Raw genomic sequence first — 24,081 nt, forward strand, 5'->3', positions numbered from 1 at the left:
CCTGGGAGGGAACAGGAGAGGTAAAGACTGCAACAGGATTGACCAGTTCTTTTCAGATTTTAAAGAGTTTGGCCGTGTTGTTAGAGGCCACAGAGACACATGCTTTAATGTGTGTTCTATACTTGATGAGTGTTATTGCTTCGACTGCAACCAGTCTAGATATGTCTAAATGTGGCCTGGCAAGCTTTATTATATTGTTATTACATGTCTACACTGGTCTACATTGTGCAGCCAGTTGGACATGTTTTCATTGTGGCATGGCATTTTTAATAGCAAAGCATGAATGTTCCTGTGCACTGTGACTTGCATCTATTGGATTGGTGTTACCCTACAAAACAATTGCAAACACTCTGGCTTTTTAGCCAATTTTTCTCAGACAGTGTGCTGTACGTTATATTAAAACACATATTTATATCTTTCTCCTAGTGCAGTGTGAGGCATATCCGTTCAGCAGCACGTTTGTGCGTATTGCGCAAGTGTGATAATCTAGGCCGGCCCAGAGTGTGGCGCAACCCTTGATTTGTTGCTGAGTTTGGGGGCCCCCTCAGCATGGCTCGCAGGGGGGCCCCCACATCTTATGTTACGCCACTGTGTTCAAATCCATAAATATGGTTTCTTTGCGCATGTATGGGCGTTGCAGTTGTTTCACTGTGTAACATTCTTCGTAACACCCACATTTTCACTTGTTCTTCACCATGCCACATGTTCTGCCCCCGTTTTAGGTGGCTGCCCAGACCCAGACGGCCCTTTGCTTGGAGTCTCTCGCAAGGCGTTCATGGTGTTGCAGTAACATGTTGGACTGGCGCGGAGTCCTCGCACGTACAAGGTAAGCCCTGCCCATTGTATTCCATGAATCGGAGAACAGGGACTTGCGTGCAATTTCATGAGCAAGTCCACCATTTTCTGCGCAAATAATTCCATGAATCAGGCCTTTAATCTGGGTTTGTCTTTTGTATTTTGAATCTTTAAATACTTCCAAAACACTGGCTTGGGAAATTGTCATTCATAAACATGCAGAAAAATCTTAGACCTGTACTAAAAAGCAAACCATTTTTTAGGTCAAGTGAACAGACCTTAAAATATGCTTTCCCGATACCTGCAACATCTGATCCACTCTCTTCTGTCTACCACCCCTTCCACTCAAATGGCCTACATTAGAAGAAATATCAAGTAATGGGCTAAACGAACAAACCGGCATGCGAAAAGGCAAACCTCACAGAAGACAGCACAGTAATGTAAGAGATGTTAGTTGATTTAAACAAGATCACTGTATCATCTGCTGGCAAAGCCAGGGTACAAGCATGAACACTTTGGTTCCACATTCTTGCATTTGGATACTTATTCACCTCTTGGATTAACAGTTCATGCTCATCGTTGGAGGGGATTGCCTACGTTTTGCAACACCCTATCTGTACAAACCAATTTCTAGACCTTCACCATACGGATGACATGTTCGTTTTTATAGAAAACCCTATCTGCTGCAGATACATTGCTGATAATAGCACCTGTTGTGCTGCAAACCCATGTGCACATACCAGCAGGTTTATAAACCTCAGACATAGGAAAGGCTCAGCCAGCTATGCTGGAATGTGCTATTCTAATATTCCATATGAACACATATCTCTGCAATGAGTGCTTAACACACAGAGCTAGCTTCTAAACCTTTGTGGCACTCAATTTATCAATATGCATTTCAACTTTGACTATTGCACATGATCAACCTAATTCCCACAGGAAGGAAAGAATGCTACAGGAGTTGTGCCGTGAGGGACACAGAAATTATGTATACCACAGTAAACACAGAAAGCAGTACATGATGAGCTGATCAAGGCAGAATGTAGTTGTCAAAACAAACAGGCATTAGGTTTAGAGCCTCAGCAGCATGCCATAAAATATCCTGATGTGTTTCATTTAAGTCTGGTGAACAATGGAATCTCACTTCTTTAGATCAGGCAGCCCTGTGGCCTTGCCCTCTCATAAAAAACGTCTCTGCATACAGACAAAAGTATGGGGAGTGAGAAGCCCCAGATAGAGATGCACATAGTTTAGCTGTGCAAACCATAACAACAGGAAGGCGAAGAAGCATGTGGGAGAGGGAAGAAAGTGTAAGATTAGGACTCTTTTTTAAAGCAATTCAAGAAAAAAAACAATGGAAGGGAAATTGGCAAGATTCGAGACAAGGGGCGTAACACATCCTTCACAGTACAGTGCATACCGACATGAACAGTATGCCCAAGATCACACAGTGTCAGACGCATGCACTGCGAGTTGAACTTACATCACAGACAAATACGGCCACTGAAGGAACCACTACAAATGCAGGCGCACACACACACACACAGGACAAGGGTTGTAGCAGCATTGAGGGGAGACACCTTTTTAGGAGAACATTATCTTTTTACACCATTCATCTCAGCATTCTATGGCTAGAGGAGACAAAGGAGCATGCCATTAGAATGGAAAGTAGTTCCCCCCCATACGCAGTCAGCATGACTGGCAGGGACAAAGGGCAGACTATCAGGAGTACTATCAGGGTTTTTTGTTCAGATGAAAGGCACGCACAGAGAAGGAAGATTGACAAACAGCTATGAGCGAGCCCAAGAGTTGCAATGGTGAGGGAGGGTAGAGTGACTTCACACGGGGATAATAAGGAGGGAGGGAATTGGGGAAGTGGGGAGCTCTTAATGAAGGGGCAAGCTGACTCATTTGATAGCTGGAGGCATGTTCTTACCAAATCGATGGGCATTTAATATACGGGTTGTGTATCAATTATATCAATTACAAATAAAAAAATGGGGACAGGGAGGATTTGGTATAAATATTAAGCACAATGTGAGCTGGTAGCACACACAGTGGTCGCACATTGTGAGAGCAAAGTTGGAGGTGTGGAATGAGAGGGCATGGTGCACATATGTGGGAACAGAGGGGTATTTAATTGTGGGGATAGCACCCACAGTACATAAGGATTTCCCCTATGATATTGGACAATATACCTACAACTTGAATATAGTAACACATTGAGTAGCAGAGTAACACAACATTTTTGCATATTATCAACAGACCCTGGATATGTTATAAAGTTTAGGAATGTCATTCTTTCATATGGTCCTATTGGAGTAACATATTAGTGTAACTGGAAAGAGCGACACATGAGGAGGTAGGTACTTGTGGAAGTGATTGAAAGGTGAATAGGGATGCCAGGTAGGTACTGGGGAGATGAAAGGAGTGAGGGAAGTACAGGGGTTTTCAATAAGGAGCATGTTTTTGTACAGGAGAAGAGGCACAGATGAAGTGTGGTACTCGGAAGGTGGCCATCAACGAGAAGAGAAGAAAGTTATCCTTTTAATGAAGTATTCAAAATGTAAATAAGTTCAAATAGTATGAAATGTTTTTGTTATGTTTTGAAAACGTAATGTAAGTTCTATGTGAAATGTATGACTAAAGCATTTGGAGAAAGGACAGATATGTGTAGGCAAACTTGGGCACACATATCTCACACCAGCATGCACACATACACCATACACACATACTTGTTTCAGCGTCAAGAAAGGTTATGAAGCTAGCAGTTGTGTTTTACAGGAACCCCACAGCATAAAGAAGGCAAAAAAGAGGAAAAATGCCAAGACAGAGACAGCTCATGCAGGCCTGCCAACAAACATAGCAACGGTAAAAGACAAGTTCAAAAGAGACTTCTTGGACCTTGCATGAAAGCAACCACCATCGCATTGGACCAGAGAACAGAAATTGCCAGCTCGCCATATGGAGGTATCACACAGCAGAAAGGCCAAAGCACCACACACAGGAGAAGAGAGAAATCAAAGGGAGTAACACTCTGCCCATTACTTTAGTATGACCTTTGTCCCCATTTGGTCTCTATTGGATAAATGAATTCAGCTCAAGGAACTACCCAGAGGAAGAGCAGAAGTGGCAAGGGCTGGAAAAGCACTATGTTGTTATTTTGTTCTGTTCTTTATCTTTTTTTATGCGGTTAAAGGAAAATGGGACAGCTAAAGCTTCAGAGAAATCGGAAAAGCACCAGCATGATGAATGGCAGTAAGGGTAGAAGTGGATTGGGTAGTAGGCAAATGAGATGTGAAGAAAAGAAAGAACTTTGGGGTGGAGAAGAAGATGAATTTGAGGTGGCTAATTTAAAAAAAGAAAACGTTACCAATGGACTAATGGGTTGCACCAGAAGTACTTGAGCATCACTTAAGTGGCCTCCCCTGCTCGTGGTGGCAAGGGTCCCCCATTGTGCATTAAAGATTAATATAAATAAATCATGTACAAATAGGAAATCACAGCTGGAGAACATTGTATCTATGTTTATTCTGTATTATGCTGTCTCTACTTCTGTCCCCTCCTATGAGTGTGAAAAGGAACAATTTATTCAGCATGCATTATGCACCTAAATGAGTATGTCCCCTGAATTTCTGCAGTAATGACCTGACCCCTTGCTAGTGTCGTGAAGAGATGAAGCAGCTCCAATGGAGCATCATTACCAATTTTAAAAACAAGAATCATTTTATGACCAATTTGGCCCACACTACTAAAGATATATAGTAACAGCACATGACCCGTGTGGGGAGGGAGTCTTCAGGGGAGGGCTGCCACGTGTGCTCTCCCACTTCCCAGGCCATGAGCAACTACAAGACCTATGTGGCGGTTCCAGAGGAAGCAGGCTACACTACAGTGAATAACACAGAAGGTTTTACCCCATGAGGACATTTACATGAAAACACAGACAATGACAAAGAATTGCTGAAATGCAGATGCTCTGATACAATATATATACATTGAAAGGCCCACACAGAGGAAGAGTGGGAACTGTAACACAAGGGGAACTGCAATGCCATTAGACCAAAAGAAGAGAATGCCTGAATGCTGCAAGGGACACTAGCTAGTAATTCAAGGAGAGGCGTTTGCAGGAGAAGAATGGGTCGAAGGGCTGCAGGGATGCATAACACAAGCACTCCTGGCAATTCCAGTTGTGATGGTGCAGAGAGGAAACAATAAATACCTCAAGGAATGGTAAGGAAGTTCAAGCTGCTCACATGGGTAGAAAACAAGGCAGGCCTCCGTCCAGAATGCCCACAATATTAACACCAATGCATTGCCAGGGATCTATGTGATCACTGCGCCGCCCGTAATTCCGCCGACGAAAATGTCCACTGCAATTATGGAACAGCACAGTGCTCAGATAGATCACTTTGCCTGCATCCCCCAGCTTGCATTGCCCTACCTGCTCCCCTCCCCACTTACCTTTACAGCGGCACACTTATGTGTGCGCCGCTGACTACCCACTATCCCTGCAGCATTAGTTCCTGCCACTTATGTGGGTCTGAGCTGATGCCGCAAGGTCCTTTATCTTCTTTTCTTTTTTTACTTGCTTGTCCCCCGCTTACCACAGCGATATATGGGGGAGACCCCCACAAACCCTGACTCCCATTACAGTGACCAAAGGAATCGGGAAACACCTGCACAACCCACGCTCTGCTTGGTCACAGTAATGGGAGTCCGAATTATATATAATGCTGACTGCACAGTAAATGTACGTTATAAAGGCACAGTATTTGCACATTTCTCATTGCCAGGATGAAGGTCCAGTAAAGATTGGAGAGAATGGAGGCTGCAGACACGAGGGTACATGGCATGAAAGGAGGTACAGCAATATTCACAGACCAGCATTGGGCCTGAAGCACAGATGCCACCCAAATACAGGAGGAGTATGTACCGTGGTGACATTGAACACACCAGCCTTGGTGGTGCCCCAGGAAGACACAGAAATGGATGGATTCCCCAAACTGGATGTACATCGGAGGAAGAAGAGGACGCTGAAGCTGAGCAGGCTGAAGCGGAGGAGATGACCCATAGCACGGACAAACACAGAAGGAACTCAAGAGATCTGAGGGGGGTGGCAAGGGTGTGGCACCAGAAGACACCCATCAGTGGGGAGGTGCTTTGAGAATATGTGGACCAGAGGGGGGAGTGTTTTGGAGGCCTCAAACCCCACCAGCATACCAACAAGATGATAGATGCCACTCGCTGAAGCAGCCCTACAAACCATAACCAGATGACATCACTGAAGTAATCATGAAGAGGCGACATGGCTGAAAACACACATGTAGATGCATTAGACATGTAGCACGCCCATTCCTGCATGAAGCTACACAGACACTTAGGGCGCATTACTCTTAGGCAAGACGAACATGCATATAACTTACTTAGCTAGTTGCACAAGAACACCCATGAAATGCTCGCTGACGCCTAAAAGCAATTAACATAAACAGCCATGAAAATAAAGATGGAAGACACTGCTGCATTGAAATGAACGGAAGGCACTGGAAAGGCTCAAAACACAGACAGAGGCCTGACACACTGATTTCACTAAGAAACGCAGACAGACAGAGCTGGCAGTGCAGTTATTGTGCCCGGCCTTGCCAAGGACGTTGAGAGACAGTGTTTTGAGTCAACAGAAAAGATAGAACGCCTGCAAGGGCAAGAAGCTGAAATTTCTCATAAAAGCAAGCAGAAAAACTCAAATTTATGGTCCCTACAAACGTGATCTGATCCTGGGGAAAAAGGCCCATTTATTCAAAGCAGGCAAAGACTGTTGTTCCCACCAAACTGAATATAGAATATACAAAAGGTAACGCCAAGTTGTTTACCCTAGTTACTGGCCAAATGATTATGATATATTGTATGGGGAAGATGAAGTGCAGGCACTTTGCAAAAGGTTTCAGCTACCAGCTAGAGAAATAGTGAGTGGCTTCTGGGAATATAAGGACAATGGTGAAAAGCATGTGCTAGAGGAAATGCTTCCACTTCTGAAAACACTGGACACCATAGCCATATCTACTGCAGAATGTGAACGTGCATTCAGTCACGTGATCAATACACTCACATCCCTTAGAAACTCACTAGGCATTGAAAGAGTGATCAATTTATTGATTGTTCACCGCAGTGGTCCGCCCCTGTTTGACCTCAGTCCAGAAAAGTATGTTAGAAAATGCCTACTTTGGGGTCTCCATGGAGCAGACCCCACAGCTTGCCTGGCATGGGAGAACAAACCTGATGACTGAAAAAAAGGAGTTTGGTCTCTACTGTAAACTATTGCTGCAATTTGGTCGGAAGTAACCAGAGCATCTCCATACTGGCTAGTGCAATATTTGTGTGGTTGCCCCACAAGACAATGTACAGTTTGGATACCAAGTATTTAAAATGTAGTCTATTTTGACCAATAAAGTACATCTGAGCAACACCATCACATCTGCCAAGTTTTTGGGTTTGAAAACGGAAGTATACTATGTAAAGAATGTAAATGAAAGTACACATTAGTGCTGTGCAAACGCTAAAAAAGAAATTCAGTGTGGCTCCATCCTTAATCCTGACTGCAAGCCCTACCCCAGCGCTTGCTGCTTGCCTTCACACCTCATCAGATGATGGGACCCCAAAGTGGTTTTCAAGTGGTAATGATATCATATTCTGGGTGCACCAGTGCCATGCAAGTGGTTTAAAGTGGAATTGATATATAGTTTGGAAAAGAAGCAGCATGAAAGAAATTGCGCTGTTTTAAACTATTATTTTGGACATTTACATTGATCGGAGGTCAACTGCCAGCTCCAGCCCCCCTAAACCCCACCTCCTCGGACAGCGCCCCCTCAAAACTCCACCCCACCCAGAGCCCTTGTGGGATCCCCCAACAAATTCTTTCCATTTCCACCAATGAGGAAGGGTACAATGCATTGCCAGAAACTTAGATTATGGAGTTGCAGGGAGCAGCACCCAGAGAGGAGAAAGACTTGTGGACTTAGAGGGGATGTACAGTATCTCCGACAGACGCCCTATTGCCACAGAACAACACAGGGGAAAGTGGTTATGTCACTAGCATTATTACACACATCACTGACACAGTTACATTATCCAACTCACACAGGGAAGGAGGTCATTGCAGCCCATATTGGAGAAACATGGCTTTGTCCTAATTTGGCAGAACACATGGCTGAGTAAGCAACTGTTTGACATGCAAGCAATTCACATCGGGACATACGTTGAGAGTTGTGAGAGGAGTCATACCTCGGTCAGTAGGCCCATTCCAGCATTCACATGTCAATTATGTTGACATTATCCAGTGTGTCAGGGATACCACTACATGATAGTGGTTGTGTGCCCATTCTCGAGATGGATTGAGGCAGGTGCCTGTTCGCACCCTGACGCTCTCAGGGCAACAAAGCTTTTGGTCCAGGAAGTATTCCCAAGATGGGGCATGTGTGAGGGCCTTGGGTCTGACAACGGCCCTGACTTCGTGAATGAGATGTTCGAGCACATAACTACGTTTCTGGGCATTCAACTTAAGTACTCTTGTGCTTTTCACCCGCAAACAAATGGGGTGTGTGAACGCCTGAACAGTCGTTTGAAAGAAGCAATAGCTAAAACAAAGCAGAGCACGAAGAAGAACTGGCTCCATTGCCTACCTTTGGCTCTGTTTGCATTGCGCAATAAGCCTGTGTCCGAACACCATTTAATGCCCAATGAGATGGTGACTGGACAGCGCATGCAACTCCCACTGGCTCCTCCTACTAGAGCACTGAAAGGCTGTGAGAGTAGTGATGTGTTGGGTCAGGAAATGTATAATTACATTACTTCCTTGATTTCTAGTGCCTCTTTTAACTCTCGCCAGATACAACGACACCGGGGAGGCCCAGAAGACAGCAGAGAGAGCAACAGTGACAATGAACCAAAAGACTCTGAGAGTAAAAGACAGGCTAACATTGGGGACTTGGTTCTGTTGAGGAATTTCATCAGAAGGTGGGACGCACCGAGGTTCACTCGTCCCCACACCTTGAAGAAGGTGGCAGACCAAGCTGTGAAACTTGAGGGAAAAACGGTGTGGCACCACCTCTCGGACATAAAGCCCTACCAAGCAGTGGCTTCGCCTTGCAATGAGTTCAACAGGGCCAACAATCAGCAGTAAGAAGATCACACCAAAGATTTTGAACTTACACTGCCGAGTGGAGGACACCAACCCAAAGGTTACTCGCTCAAGGGCAGCAGAGCTAGGGAATTAAATACTCATAGACGTAGAGTGTGGGTACACTCTCTGTTTGTTATTTTATATTCCACATACAATCTTCGAGAAAGCTGACTGCAATAATTGATGATTCTTCATGTTACTCGCTGAGTATCACCCTGATATTTTCTCTAACCAATTTGTCCATAATGTGAGAAGACCAAGTAGTTTACGAGCACGATCTCCCAGAGAGTATTATCTTGCTTTTGTGGAATATTTGGCCCAAGCTTACCCAATGTCGGAGAAGGCAACCCTTCTGTTCCTGCCAAATTGAGAGTCTGAGGAGTAAGAACAGTGTGGGAGCAGGAGTTTATCTCTGCCGTTAACAACTACATGGTCCATGGGGCTTAAACAAACTAACTAAATACTAACAAAATAACACACATTTTCACGCATTTCAGGCAAGCAACTATATCTTCACGCTGCACAATTATCAAGCAGCACAGGTAAAGATGGGCAAAATATTAAAGAATGTGATTATATTGTTGTGTCTCTTTATTCCAAGTGGGGTATTTGCATTTATATTTTGGAGAATTTCGCTGGTTGCTAGCGCTACCGATGTATCCTCTACTAACATTACCCCAACGTGCAGCAGGTGGAACGACCATGTCAGGTGGACAGGAGAGCACTGCAAGCATGGTAAGGAGAGGTAAGTTTGGTGCTGACACAGACATGAAAGGGGTAAACCTCTATCTCACCGACACTGCTCGAGTGTCTAAGAACAGTTGGTATAAACACATGACAAAAATAGGTAAGGAAACCACTGGGGTGTTACATCTGCCTCCAGAACATTTATAGCAACTGAAATACCAGCAGCAAAAGCTCAACGCCTAATATACCTGTCGATGGTAACAACTCGAGGAAGATTTCAAGGCAAAACAGCAACATCGAGATGCAAGTCTCGAGGAACATTCCCATACGAAGACAAGTACATAAAGACATTAGACATGATGAAAAATGATTGGCAGTTAGACAAATCAATACAATATATAACCGACGGGCCTGAGAAAGGTGAGACAAAGACCATAACGGTGAAAGAATTGCCATGCCCATGGACAAGAGCGAAAGAGATAGAAGGAGAACATGGGTGCAGGGAGAGACCACAAATGCTCGTGTATGGTCAAGTTTACACAGAAGACGGTTGGAAGGATGGAGTGGTGGGAAGCAAGGCACTCATCCTAGCACAATCACCGGTGAACAAGGCACAAGAAGAAAATGACAAGTGCTTGAAGAAGTAGGACGTAAGTGCCTAGTTGCTCCTGTGGGTGGAGAATGAAGCTGGACCAATGCCTATAATACCCTTGAAGACACCCACTCTTTTACCAAAATGACGGTGAAGTGGGAGTTGGGGAAAACATAGGATGCCAAAGCATAGCAAAGCACTCAGTGATGATGATAGGCACTGCAGTCGTAATGGATCACTACTGGACATGCGGATGAAAGGTATACGAGAAGCTGCCACCCAACTGGGGAGGAGATTGCTCGTTAGTGCCCATCAATATGCCATCATTGGTCATGCCATGAAAAGATGTGAAGCTCGATGAATTCCTAAAAATGGATGCCAACAAAAGTACGAAGAGGTCTGTGGAAGAGCAACAGATAAGCAAGAGCGAAAAGCCAGCAGAATTGAGTAGAGTAAAGAGAGGAGGTATTACTTCTCAGAAGCATCAGAAACAGCACTGGATGAAGTGCCATCGGAACACAGACTGTTCAGCAGGACGCAAATGTTCTTTGCATCATTTATCCCATCTGTACAGACATATACAAATGTGAAATGGCTGCAGATTACCCATTAAGAGCTGAAGGTAACAATCAACTCTACAGTGAATGGGTTCATTGCAACAAAGGAAGATCTCAGAGCAGTAAGGTTGGTAGCACTCCAGAATAGATATGTTCTGGATCTGCTCAAAGCAATGGAAGGAGGAGTTTGTGCACAAATCGGGAGTTCCTGTTGCACATTTGTAAATGCCAATGAGGAAGATAACGGTACACTGACAGAAGTGGTGACTCAGTATCTCAGATGCATGCCAAGATGGAGAAAGAAGCTAAGGGTACTGGAAAGGACCAGAGCGGATAACATAAATATGGTCATGGATGCCGTCATGGCTATCAGATGGGCTAGAGGTGATACTGGGAGCACTATTACTGGCGGGAGTGACACTATGCGTGGTGAAGATATGTATTGTCCACTGCCGAAAGTCAGCAGAAGAGACAATTGGAATGAAGGTCTTGATGGATGTGAACATAGGAGGAGCAAAGGATAAGATAGTGGAGGAAATAGACAAGCTGAGAGAGAGAATAGCAAACTGTCCACTATTCCCACTTGAGGCAATGAAATTGGATAATCCATTTGATTATGAAGGAAAATGGGTGTGATGCAACCAGGAAGGAGTGTGCAGTTATATGGAATGGACCTTTGACGATCATGTGAATTACCATGGGCACCTCAGAGGAATTACAAAAATATGCCAGCCAAGAGCTAAAGGATTAACTTATCGGGATGTGGTCGACAGGTCAACCAGAGGGGGTACTGAAGAGGGAGTCCCAGGGGTCCCGAGAATGCCCCTCCACCCTCCGAAGTTCATGATGAGACAAAAGGCCAGAAATGCTGAAATGTATCCTCTCAGCCAGCCATACAGACTGAATACAATGCAAATCTTTCCATGTGTGGGAAAAGAACCCGTGATTGTGGACAGAGACGCCTATATGGACAGCCTCGACTAAACACCAAGAAGCCATGGTACTGACATCATTAGTGAGACCACGACGTAGCAGCGTTGGACATGAAGCACACTTGCAGTCTTGCACTGCTTCACACAAACACACACTCATATACATGAAGAACATAAGTGTACAGTTCTATAGCTAGAGGACAGATACTTATACATACTGTCATTGCTTTGTCATTTTTTACAAGAGCCAAATACAGTAACGCAGAACCACAAGGTACAAGAGGTCCTGAGCAAGCTGCAGATTCTTAAAGCCAATAGCCGCGTGGACATGCAGGAGTGTATATGGAGCCTGATCGAACCACTTGTAGCTAACCTATAGGGAACATAGTATGAGAAGGACAATGTAGAAACCGCGTTATAAAGTTTAGGAAAATTACAGCAGGCCTCAAGCCACTGAACATGAGACGAGCCGAGCTGACTCAGGCTGCACAGAGATCAAGACGTGCAAGACCGGCCCACAGCCAAGGTCAGAAGTAGAGGGACACACTCCAAGCTCCAGATGACAAGGGCAAGGTGGTACACATAAGTTACAATACAGACACATAATCGTTCACATCGCCTTGAAGAGGCGCACAGCGAGCTGAGAACTTGATCGAGTCTCAGGCCTTAGGGCATCAGCTCGAACCAGTCACAGCTTAGAATCCCAGGGTTGGGTGGCAAGGGGCAAGAACCAATGGTAAGCCCACTTCTCTGCAACAAGGTAATAGATAGTTTCTTTGGGATGGAACAGGCCAACCACCTGACATGTGGAATAACATCTTTAGGCAGCCGTATAGGTTATTGAGTCCTCAATACCCAATCCTTCACACTGATAGGTTTCCTGGAGAAGGGCCCAAGTGATGATACCAGAGTCATACAAAACCAGCCTGCGTGCCGTGGAGCATCGAGATGTACCAGAATCTTCTTGTGTTCTTGTATTGATCCCTGTTGGTTTTATTTGCAATAAACCACAGTTTGGACTTGCCGTCTGACTGAGTCCTCTGTTTACTCTGGGGAGGGTGTTGGTCCCTCCGAGTCCGCGGATCCCCAGCCTCGCACTGACATACTCGGTAGTCCCACCAAACAGAACAAAGCTATGTGATGCCAATTCCTGTTTTGTCAAGGGGTGAAAGGTTGTGTTCCATTGCTTCCTGTGATGTCACTCTGGAGTGGGTTCAAATGACATCACTTTCTGTAATGTCATCAGAGGTCAAGGGTCGTGCGATATCACTTTTGCTATGCACCCCTGGCATTTTGGTGAAATGATGTCCCTGCTCCTATCCTCTGTTCCAGTCATCACACCTCTGTAAAACATCTCTCCTCACCCCTAACAGGTCTGTTTCTCCTCACACTGAACAAATAAAGCTAATATGCCGGATTTCTCTTATTACTTTTCAGCCCCAATATGTGGAAAAATGTGCTTTGCAATGCAGCATTTGGACAATTATGCCAAATTTTCTTGGAGTGACAATCACACAAACTCTTCTTAAAGGACCTGGCCTTGCTTGCTACGTTTGCTGGTATAGTGAATATCCGGCACTTAACATTTTTCAGGTCCACTTCAAAGCATCGCCACGTGATCGACAATGTTTTTTTAACGAGAAAGTGACCTAAACCTTACTGTTTTTTAACACATTTTTCTTATTTCCAGTCACTTTACCATATCCTATTCATTAGTAGTCTAGGCCTCTCTTGATTTGAGTAGGCGACCTGGCAGAGGCGCTAACACATGTATGCAAAAGCTTCCAAGTGGCCTCTCATCAAGTGAAATATCATCAAAATAAACAAAACTACAAATGCCAGAATGCAAATTGTTGCTGGCTGGAAAGCCCATACAGGATCAGGGATTGATAAGTGGCATGGGTGTGTCTGGAAGGCCAGGGCTTCTCAAAATTCCCATCAAGTGTTTCTTTGGACATGAAAATGCACATTACAAAATATGACTGGTAGAACCAGCTCCGTTAAGGTGTTGACTTTTATTGAACTGCAAGCCTCCCTGGCATTCAACCTGAACGGTCCTTTGAGTGAATACTTTGCGGTCGGAACTTGGTTTGCCTATGTTTGCAAACGTTGATAAGTGCCAAATGGTCGTCAACACTGTTTCTTGGAAGGTAGATGGATGGTCAGAAAAAGAACCGGGGCGGCTTCCCCATGCATTCAGAAACGGGCAAATGGATCATTACCTGACCTGTACAAGGGTAACCTTGGTGCTGCTCGGCTGGTAAGGAGTTGAAGGGCTCTGAACCAAAGAACACTCAGAGCAGGAGAGGCCTCGACTCAAGACCCGCACGGTAAGCAGGATTTTTACTATTCCTGTGACCTGTAATTCGTAAAACTAAGCTTCTGTAACACACACCCCTCCACACCCCCACGATAGGCAAAAGGCATAGAAATTGCAATGACCTGCTCTTGCGTCCTCCTCGTTACAATGAGTCCTCGCCCGGGAGACAGGTCCATGACAAGCCCCTGAAAAAGCTTTGCTCTTCCCGTTTTTTGTAAACGTTTCCTATAAAGTGGGCATAAATGCAATTGTGGATCAACATGTCTTCCCGTTTCATTTCCAGGTGGTTTAAAAGCACAATAGGTATTGGGAAGGAAGGGATGCCAATGACTGAAGAGTTTGATTAATTAAGATTACCGGTAATTAATCAGGCAATGTCCCCTGTCCCTGTACTGTTTCTTTCTGAGTCTCTCATTTTTCTTTCTGTGAGTTTCGTATCCCCCCTTTTACAGAGTCTCTTTCATGCTCTAGCTCCTCCTCTGTTTTTCTACAAGTTTTATGCTTTGCCTTTCAGCCCTCTCGTTCTTTGGGCAACTGTGATGTTGGATCCATGGTTTTCCTTCTCACTAGTGTGACTCCCTTCACACCTCTCTCTTTATAGTGTGACCCCCTGCCAGTCTCTCTCTTTCTCCCACTCGTTTTCTCTATTTTTTTTTTAAACATATTTTTATTGTTTTCATAGATAGTACACAAGTAAACAATCCCCAACCTTCCCATCCTACCCCCCTCACCCACCCCGTTCGGAAGAGAAGTCCATGTTCAAATGTCCTCGGTATCGATTAAGAAGTGAAAAAGTCTGTTATTTTTATGTAGTGCAGGCGCCACTGTGCCATATAGTCTGATTGGAGATATTCTAGTACCCCTCCCCATTCTTTTGTGAAGGCGCCTTGTGTTCCTTGGAGATTGTGTGTTATCTTTTCCATGGTCATTTGGGACCAGACCTTATATAATCAAGTGTATAGCAATGGTGGATCTTTCTTCTTCCATCCCTGTGCGATCGTGGCCCAGGCCGCCATGACTAGGCCCATGAGACTCCTCCATTGTGCCTTAGTGAGTGTTTTGGCCTGATGCCCTTTAACTCCGCAAAGCCAGAGTTTTTCTGGAAATCGTTCCGCTTCTGGATATATCTTTTTTAGTTCGGATATTACGTCTGTCCAGAAGCTTTTGACCTTTGGCTAGTCCCACCAAATGTGTCTCCACGTGCCTACGTCTGTGCAGCCTCTCCAGCAACGGTTTGATGTGTGTGGGAACATGCTATAAAGCCTCTCTGGGGTGAAGTGCCATTGTGTGATAATTTTAATCCACATTTCTCTGGTTTGGGCAGCTCGGGTTAATTTGGGGATATCGGCCGATAGCGACTGCCACTGTTGTGGTGTGATGTCCTCTCCCAGTGTTTTTTCCCATTTTTTCATATATGCCCACTTTATGTCTTCCTCCTGCGTGTTTATGAACTTGTAGAGAGTGGAGACTAGTTTTTTGTCTCCTGAGTTGGTAAGGAGAAACTTTTCAAAGGTGGTAAGTTCCCTCGTCGCTGCGTGTGTTATCTCGGGTGAGGACAGCCAGTGTCTGAGCTGTTCATATTTATATCTATCCGCATTTGTGAGGTTCCATAGTGTTTTGCAGTCGGCGAAAGATCTCAGCTCCCTGTCCACGAACATTTCCCCAATTTTTCTACATCCAGCTTCTTCTCATTTCTCGTATGCGCCGTGCTCTGTCCCTGGTGGGAATTGCGGATTCCTGCAGATTGGAGTGAACGGGCCGGAGCAGTGGTAATGTGCCCTTTCCGTGTCTGCTCATCCCAGGCATTCAATGTGGCCTTCATGATCTCGCTGATACGCAGGTTCGGGTGCCTATGCTGCTTTGATTTCCACGACAAGTCCTCCAAAGGTGTTCTTGCGACCGCTCTGTCCTGGGTCACCCAGATCGTTCGCTGATTGTCTCCCAGCCATTCTTTTAGGACCCAAAGTTGTGCCGCTTGGTAGTAGTTCTTAAAGTGAGGGAGCACCAGACCCCCCTCTTTGGTGTGAGACGTGAGAACTGATCTGAATACTCTGGGGGGTTTCCTATTCCAAATGAATGACGAGACTGACTTTGCCAGTGCCCTGAAGAAGGAATCTGGGATCACGATCGGGAGGGATTGGAAGTGATATAGCATTTTAGGGAGGATGTTCATTTTTATCGATTGGATTCTTCCCCACCAAGAGATATTTAGGGGACACCACCGCTCTAGCTCTTTTTGTATTCTTGCCAGGAGTTGGGGGTAGTTTCTTTTATATAGTGCCTCTACCTTCTGTGTGAGAGTTATACCCAGATATTTTATGCCTTCCTCTGCGACTTTTAGGCCAAATTGCCCTGCTTCTCTATTCAGTGTTTCTCTGTTCCGGGTAAGGAGTAAAATTTCTGACTTTTTTTTGTTTATTTTTAGGCCCGATATGTCCCCGAATGACTCTAGTAGGTGGAATGCCGCAGGGATGGACTGGGATGGGTGTTCGAGTGCCAGTAACATGTCATCTGCGTAGGCAATTACCTTATGTTGTTTACCCACCATCTCGATTCCCCTGATTTGGTCCGATTCTCTAATTTTAATCAGTAGTGGTTCTAGGAACAGCGCATATAGGAGCAGTGACAGAGGGCAGCCTTGTTTCGTTCCCCTAGAGATTTCCACCCTCTCCGTGACCACCCCGTTTACCGCTATTCTAGCCGATCGGGAGGAGTAGTTGGCCTTGATCATATTAATATATTGGTTCCCGAATCCCATATGTACCATGGTTTTGAAGAGCATTGACCACTCTACCCGGTCAAAGCCTTTTTCTGCATCTAAAGATAGTAGAACTGCAGGGGTGAGGGATATGCTAATTTTTTCTGTTAGATGAACTAGCCTTCTCGTGTTGTCGTGTGTCTGCCTCCCTGGTATGAATCCCGATTGATCTGGTTTGATTAAGGAGGGAAGCAGTGGGGAAAGCCTGGCAGCCAGGATTTTTGTGTATATTTTTGAGTCTAGATTGATCAGGGCAATCGGTCTGTATGAGCCTGGGAGGGTGGGGTATTTCCCTTGTTTGTGGAACACCAGTATTTTAGCTTCATTCATGGATGGGGTAGTATTATATCTCTAAAGGTGTTTAGCAGTCTAGTGAGGAAGGGGGTGAGGAGGTCTTCATATTTTTTGTAAAATGGGGCTTTAAAGCCATCTGGGCCTCGCGCTTTGTTGAGTGGGAGATCTTGTATTGCCTTCTTCACTTCACTTTCCGTTATCTGGGCCTCAAGGTCCGTTCTGGCCTTTTCTGATATTTTTTGAAAGGGGATTGATGTCAGAAATCTGTTTTGGTCTGCCTCATCTGGGTGTTCAGTAGCATAAAGGCGCTGGTAGAACTCCCTGAACGTGTCCCCTATATCTTCGGTGCGCGTCAGCAAATCTCCTTGTGCATTTTTAATGTTCCAGATGGTCATTGTTTTTCGCTTTGACGAGAGTAATCGGGCTAGATATCGGTCTGCCTTATTAGCTTTTATATAGTATCTCTGTTTGAGGTATAAGAGGGATCTATGGACTTTCTTGCTACGGAGGAGTTCAAGTTGCCCCTCTGTGTGTTTAAGTGACCTTTTTAAGTTCCTGGTGTGGTTTGCCAGTAGTTCTTCCCGGATTTTGGACAGCTTCTTTTCCAGTTCAGTTTCCCACTGCTGTGATTGTTTATCCCTCGCTGCTTTGAGGGCTATTAAGTGGCCCCTGATTACTGCCTTGAACACCTCCCACACCGTACTCAGGGCAGTCTCCCCTGTATCGTTATGTTCGAAGAATTCTGTGATCTTGTCCCTAATGGATTCTCCCATCACTGGGTCTGACAGTATCTTCTGTGGAAGTTGCCACCTCCAAATTCCTTTCTCTTTCTTTGGGGTCGACAGATCCATCCAGAAGGGTGCGTGGTCTGACAGAGAGATGGGCCCCAGCTCCATGTTTTGTATTTTACCCAAGTTCCCCACTGACACCCAGAAGTAGTCAATTCTTGACATTGTATTGTGGACGTGTGAGTAATATGTGTATCCCTGGTTTGACCTTTGTGTTCTCTCCATGCATCGCACAATGCCATGCCCCCCATCCGTCGTTTAAGTCGTTCCGACGGGGCGCCTTGGTGGTGGGGCCCACCCGTGCTCCTGTCAATCTGTGGGTGCCAGGCCATATTAAAGTCCCCTCCTATGATTATTTCACCTTTCGCATACTCCTCCAGCCTCCCCATCGTGTCTCTCAGGAAGCCATCTTGGCCCGTGTTTGGGGCATATACGGAGGCTAGTGTCATTGTGGCACTGTGGAGTTTGATATTGGAAAAGGTGAACCTTCCTTCTTTGTCGGAAAGTTTGTCGATCAGGCTTGCTTCCAGACCCTCCTTAACTACAATCATCACCCCCGCTCTCTTCTCCGCTGCGTTGGATTGTGCCAATATTTCATAGCCTCTGAGGCAAATTTTTCCCCTATCCTGTGCCTTGATGTGTGTCTCCTGGAGCAGTAGCACTTCAGCCTTTTCCTTCCTTAACATGTTCTCCACTTTTTTCCATTTCACGGGGGAGTTCAGACCCCTTACATTTAAGGTTACAAATCTTATCTTTCCCATTTCAGATGCCCTTTCTGGGTGCTCCTTTTGCCCGAGTTGAACATTCCTCACTCTCTTCCGGAACGGTTCCCCGCCCACCCCTCCCCCCCAAACTGTAAGATTGTCCCCAACCATTAACTTTATTCCAACTTGTGCACCCGAGGAGGGCCCGGGTACCTAAGGTAGCTTTGGCGTTCCGCCTATCGCTCCCTGCCCTCTGTAGACTCGAGGCTAACATTGCGGGGAGTCCTAAACCCCACGTCATCCCTTAGCCTTGATGTAGGTCGTTCCGGTTCCACACCGGGCCTACTGAGTCTGTTCAGTCCGAATTCCCTCATTGGGTATTGTTCCGCATAGAATGTTCAGCCTCTCTTGAGCTGTGGATTCACGTCCGTTCGATTATTTTATTTGACACTTCCAATCCCCTTCCTTGCCGTTTCCTTTTCTGGCGGACCCATTCCCATCCCCCTGGTCTGTTCTGCCGCTCCCCCTTCTTTTTTTCGTTTTTGGTCGATGACTCATCTGTCTGGATATCCATGATGGTCAGCCCCTCTTCCATGGTGGTCACCCTTCTTTGCTGACCCTCCCAGTCGAACAGTAGACCGAAAGGGAATGTCCATTTATATTTTATCTCTCTCTTGACCAGTTCCCGAGTGAGTGGGGCCATTTCTCTTCTTTTCTGGAGTTTTGTGGCAGATAGGTCTTGAAACAGCTGCATTTCCACCCCTTTCATCCTGATTTGTTCTAGCTGCCTCGCTCTCCGTAGTATGAGTTCTTTTTGCGGGTAGGAAGATAGAGCTGCCAACACGTCTCTGGGTCTCTCCCCTGGTGCCCCGGTGCGCTTTGGGCCCACTCTATGGATGCGGTCTATCCCCACTGCCTCTGAGTTCCGTCGTGCATAGAATGGGGGGAATGGGCCCCCCTTGTTGTGGCTATCTTGTCAGGGCGTCCTGTGGTTCCCGCCTGTTCTGGCCTTGTGGGGGGGATGCGGGATTCCCCCTAGCGCTCTCGGGGTCCGCCCGCCGCTTCGCAGGGGGGAGATCTAGCGGTTGGGGGGGGGCTCACCTTCCAGTCCACCGGGCCGGGGACTACTGCTGGTGCCCCTCGGCTCTGGGCATCGGGTTGCGTTCGATGCGTCTCTTACTGCTCCCCCGCTCCCTCCGCGAGTTCTGGTGGCGTCTGGAGGTGCCGATTCCACCTCGCCAGGCCGCCTACTCTCTGTGGGCGCTGCTGTGCTGGGGTTCACTCCACCCGGGCAGTCCGTGCCGCCAGCCTCCTCTGTACTGTGCGGCGATCCGCTTCGCTCCGCTCCCTCGGTGCGCCCCGGCCCTGCCCTGGGCCGCGTCGGATGGATCGTTGGCATGGTGGGGGAGGGGGATTCCTCTCCGCGGCGTCTCTGGATGTCGGGGCTCGTGGAGACTTCTTCCGTGTGCGTCCTGCGTCTTTGGACGATATTCGGTGCCGGATGTAGGATCTGCCACCCTCCGGATCGTTGCTAATTACGGTGCTGGTGAAAGGCCCGGCGGGAGCAAGTCTCACTCACGTCTCCCTGCTCCGGCGGCCATCTTGGAATCTCGTTTTCTCTATTAAATACCTTTCTCACTATTTGTGTCCCTCACTGCCAAATGTTCGTTATTTGCACAGTGGAGGACAACTCTGCATGGCAAAAGGTGGGACGCACCGAGGTTCACTCGTCCCTACACCTTGGAGAAGGTGGCAGACCGAACTTGAAACTCGAGGTAAAAATGGTGTGACACTACCTCTCAGACTTAAAGCCCTACCAAGCAGTGGATTCACCTTGCAATGAGTTCAACAGGGCCAACAATCAGCAGTAAGAAGAGCAAACCAAAGATTTTGAACTTACACTGCCGGAGGACACCCAATGGTTACTCGCTAAAGGGCAGCAGAGCTAGGGAATGAAATACTCATAGACTTAGAGTGAGGGTACACTCTCTGTTTGTTATTTTATACTCCACATACAATCTTCGAGAAAGCTGACTGCAATAATTGATGATTGTTCATGTTACTTGCTGAGTATCACCCTGATACTTTCTCTAACCAATTTGTCCACAATGTGAGAAGACCAAGCAGGTTTTCGAGCAAGATCTCCCAGAGTGTACTATCTTGGTTTTGTGGAATATTTGGCCTAAGATTACCCAATCTCGGAGAAGGCAACCCTTCTGTTCCTGCCACATTGAGAGTCTGAGGAGTAAGAACAGTGTGGGAGCAGGTGTTTATCTTTGCTGTTAACTACTACATAGTCCATGGGGCTTAAAGAAACTAACTGAATAATAACAAAATAACACATATTTTCACGCATTTCAGGCAAGCAACTATATCTTCACGCTGCACAATTATCAAGCAGCACAGGTAAAGATGGGCAAAATAATAAAGAATGTGATTATATTGTTGTGTCTCTTTATTCCAAGTGGGGTATTTGCATTTATATTTTGGAGAATTTCGCTGGTTGCTAGCGCTACCGCTGCATACTCTACTAACATTACCCCAACGTGCAGCAGGTGGAACGACCATGTCAGGTGGACAGGAGAGCACTGCAAGCACGGTAAGGAGAGATAAGTGCAGTGCTGACCCAGACATGAAAGGGGTAAACCTCTATCTCACCGACACTGCTCGAGTGTCTAAGAACATGTGGTATAAACACATGACAAAAATAGGTAAGGAAACCACCGGGGAGAGCTGTTACATCTGCCTCCAGAACGTTTATAGCAACTAAAATACCAGCAGCAAAAGCTCAACGCCTGATATACCTGTCGATGGTAACAACTCGAGGATGATTTCAAGGCAAAAGAGCAAAATTGAGTTGGATGTCTCGAAGAACATTCCCATATGAAGACAAGTACATAAAGACATTAGACATGATGAAAAATTATTGGCAGTTGGACGAAGCAATACAATATATAACCGACGGGCCTGAGAAAGGAGAGACAAAGACCATAACTGTGAAAGAATTGCCATGCCCATGGACAAGAGCGAAAGAGATAGGAGGAGAACCTGGGTGCAGGGAGAGACCACAAATGCTAGTGTATGGTCAAGTTTACACAGAAGACGGTTGGAAGGATGGAGTGGTGGGAACCAAGGCACTCATCCTAGCACAATCACCAGTGAACAAGGCACAAGAAGAAAATGACAAGTGCCTGAAGGAGTGGGACGTAAGTGCAAAGTTGCTCATGTGGGTGTAGAATGAAGCTGGACCAATGCCTATAATACCCTTGAAGACACCAGCACTCTTTTTCCAAAATGATGGTGAAGAGGAAGTTGGGGAAAACACAGGATGCCGAAGCATAGCAAAGCATGCAGTGATGAAGATAGGCACTGCATTCGTAATGGATCACTACTGGGCATGCGGATGAAAGGTATACGAGAAGCTGCCACCCAACTGGGGAGGAGATTGCTCGTTAGTGCCCATCAATATGCCATCATTGGTCATGCCATGAAAAGATGTGAAGCTCGATGAATTCCTGAAAATGGATGCCAACAAAAGTACGAAGAGGTCTGTGGAAGAGCAACAGATAAGCAAGAGCGAAAAGCCAGCAGAATTCAGTAGAGTAAAGAGAGGAGGTATTACTTCTCAGAAGCATCAGAAACAGCACTGGATGAAGTGCCAGCGGAACACAGACTGTTCAGCAAGACGTCAATGTTCTTTGCATCATTTATCCCATCTCTACAGACATATACAAATGCGAAATGGCTGCAGATTACCAATTAGGAGCTGAAGGTAACGATCAACTCTACAGTGAATGGGTTCACTGCAACAAAGGAAGATCTCAGAGCAGTAAGGTTCGTGGCACTCCAGAATAGATATGTTCTGGATCTGCTCAAAGAAATGGAAGGAGGGGTTTGCGCAAAAATCAGGAATTCCTGTTGCACATTTGTAAATGCCAATGAGGAAGATAACAATATACTGACAGAAGCGGTGACTCAGCATCTCAGATGCATGCCAAGATGGAGGAAGAAGCTAAGGGGACTGGAAAGGACCTGAGCTGGATAGCATAAATATGGTCATGGATGCCGTCATGACTATCAGATGAGTTGAAAGTGATACTGAGAGCACTATTACTGGCTGGAGTGACACTATGCGTGTTGAAGATATGTATTGTCCACTGCCGAAAGTCAGCAGAAGAGACAATTGGTATGAAGGTCTTGATGGATGTGAATGTAGGAGGAGCAAAGGATAAGATAGTGGAGGAAAGAGACAAGCTGAGAGAGAGAATAGCAAACTGTCCACTATTCCCGCTTGAGGCAATGAAATTGGATAATCCATTTGATTATGAAGGAAAATGGGTGTCATGCAACCCGGAAGGAGTGTGCAGTTATATGGAATGGACATTTGACGATCATGTGAATTACCATGGACACCTCAGAGGAATTATGAAAATATACCAGCCAAGAGCTAAAGGATTAACTTATTGGGACGTGGTCGACAGGTCAACCAGAGGGGGTACTGAAGAGGGAGTTCCGGGGGTCCCGAGAACGCCCCTCCACCCTCCGAAGTTCATGATGAGACAAAAGGCCAGAAATGCTAAAAGGTATCCTCTCAGCCAGCCAAACAGACTGAATACAATGCAAATCTTTCCATGTGTGGGAAAAGAACCCATGATTGTGGACAGAGACGCCTATATGGACAGCCTCAACTAAACACCAAGAAGCCATGGTACTGACATCATTAGTGAGACCACGACGTAGCAGCGTTGGACATGAAGCACACTTGCACTGCTTCACACAAACACAAACTCATATACATGAAGAACATAAGTGTACAGTTCTATAGCTAGAGGACAGATACTTATACATACTGTCATTGCTTTGTCATTTTTTACATGAGCCAAATGCAGTAACGCAGAACCGCAAGGCACAAGAGGTCCTGAGCAAGCTGCAGATGCTTAAAGCCAATAGCCGCGTGGACATGCAGGAGTGTATATGGAGCCTGATCGAACCACTTGTAGCTAACCTATAGGGAACATAGTATGAGATGGACAATGTAGAAACCACGGTATAAAGTTTAGGAAAATTACAGCAGGCCTCAAGCCACTGAACATGAGACGAGCCGAGCTGACTCGGGCTGCACAGAGAGCAAGACGTGCAAGACAGGCCCACAGCCAAGGTCAGAGGTACGGGGACACACTCCAAGCTCCAGATGACAAGGGCACCAGCTGCAGATAAACTGAATAAATCCTCATAATTGTGAGCTGCAGAGCTCAATTATGTGGTCTCTAAACACGTGATGCATCCAGATGAGACAATGGAGAGTCTTCCGTGGTGGGAAAGGGGAGACGATCCCAGCAAACCAGATGCATACTGCAACAAGTGGTGCGACGCAAGGAGCGCATTCTCATAGGCAAAGGTGGTACACATAAGTTACAATACAGACACATAATCGTTCACATCACCTTGAAGAGGCGCACAGCGAGCTGAGAACTTGAT

At 46.0% G+C, this 24,081-nt stretch overlaps 1 protein-coding gene across 4 annotated transcripts in view; it reads left to right on the forward strand.

The window, feature by feature from the left end:
• Positions 1–24,081, forward strand: part of LOC138471705 (uncharacterized) — a 370,985-nt gene that overhangs the window by 154,495 nt on the left and 192,409 nt on the right. For all 4 annotated transcript variants that reach the window (XM_069609469.1, XM_069609472.1, XM_069609471.1 and 1 more), the window contains one exon: positions 723–826. The gene's annotated coding sequence lies outside the window, so the exon portion shown is untranslated. The remainder of the gene's footprint in view (positions 1–722; positions 827–24,081) is intronic.

This window comes from Ambystoma mexicanum, chromosome 8 (genome assembly GCF_040938575.1).
Source record: "Ambystoma mexicanum isolate Mex_15411 chromosome 8, UKY_AmexF1_1, whole genome shotgun sequence".
In the NCBI taxonomy this organism is placed as follows: Eukaryota; Metazoa; Chordata; class Amphibia; order Caudata; family Ambystomatidae; genus Ambystoma; species Ambystoma mexicanum.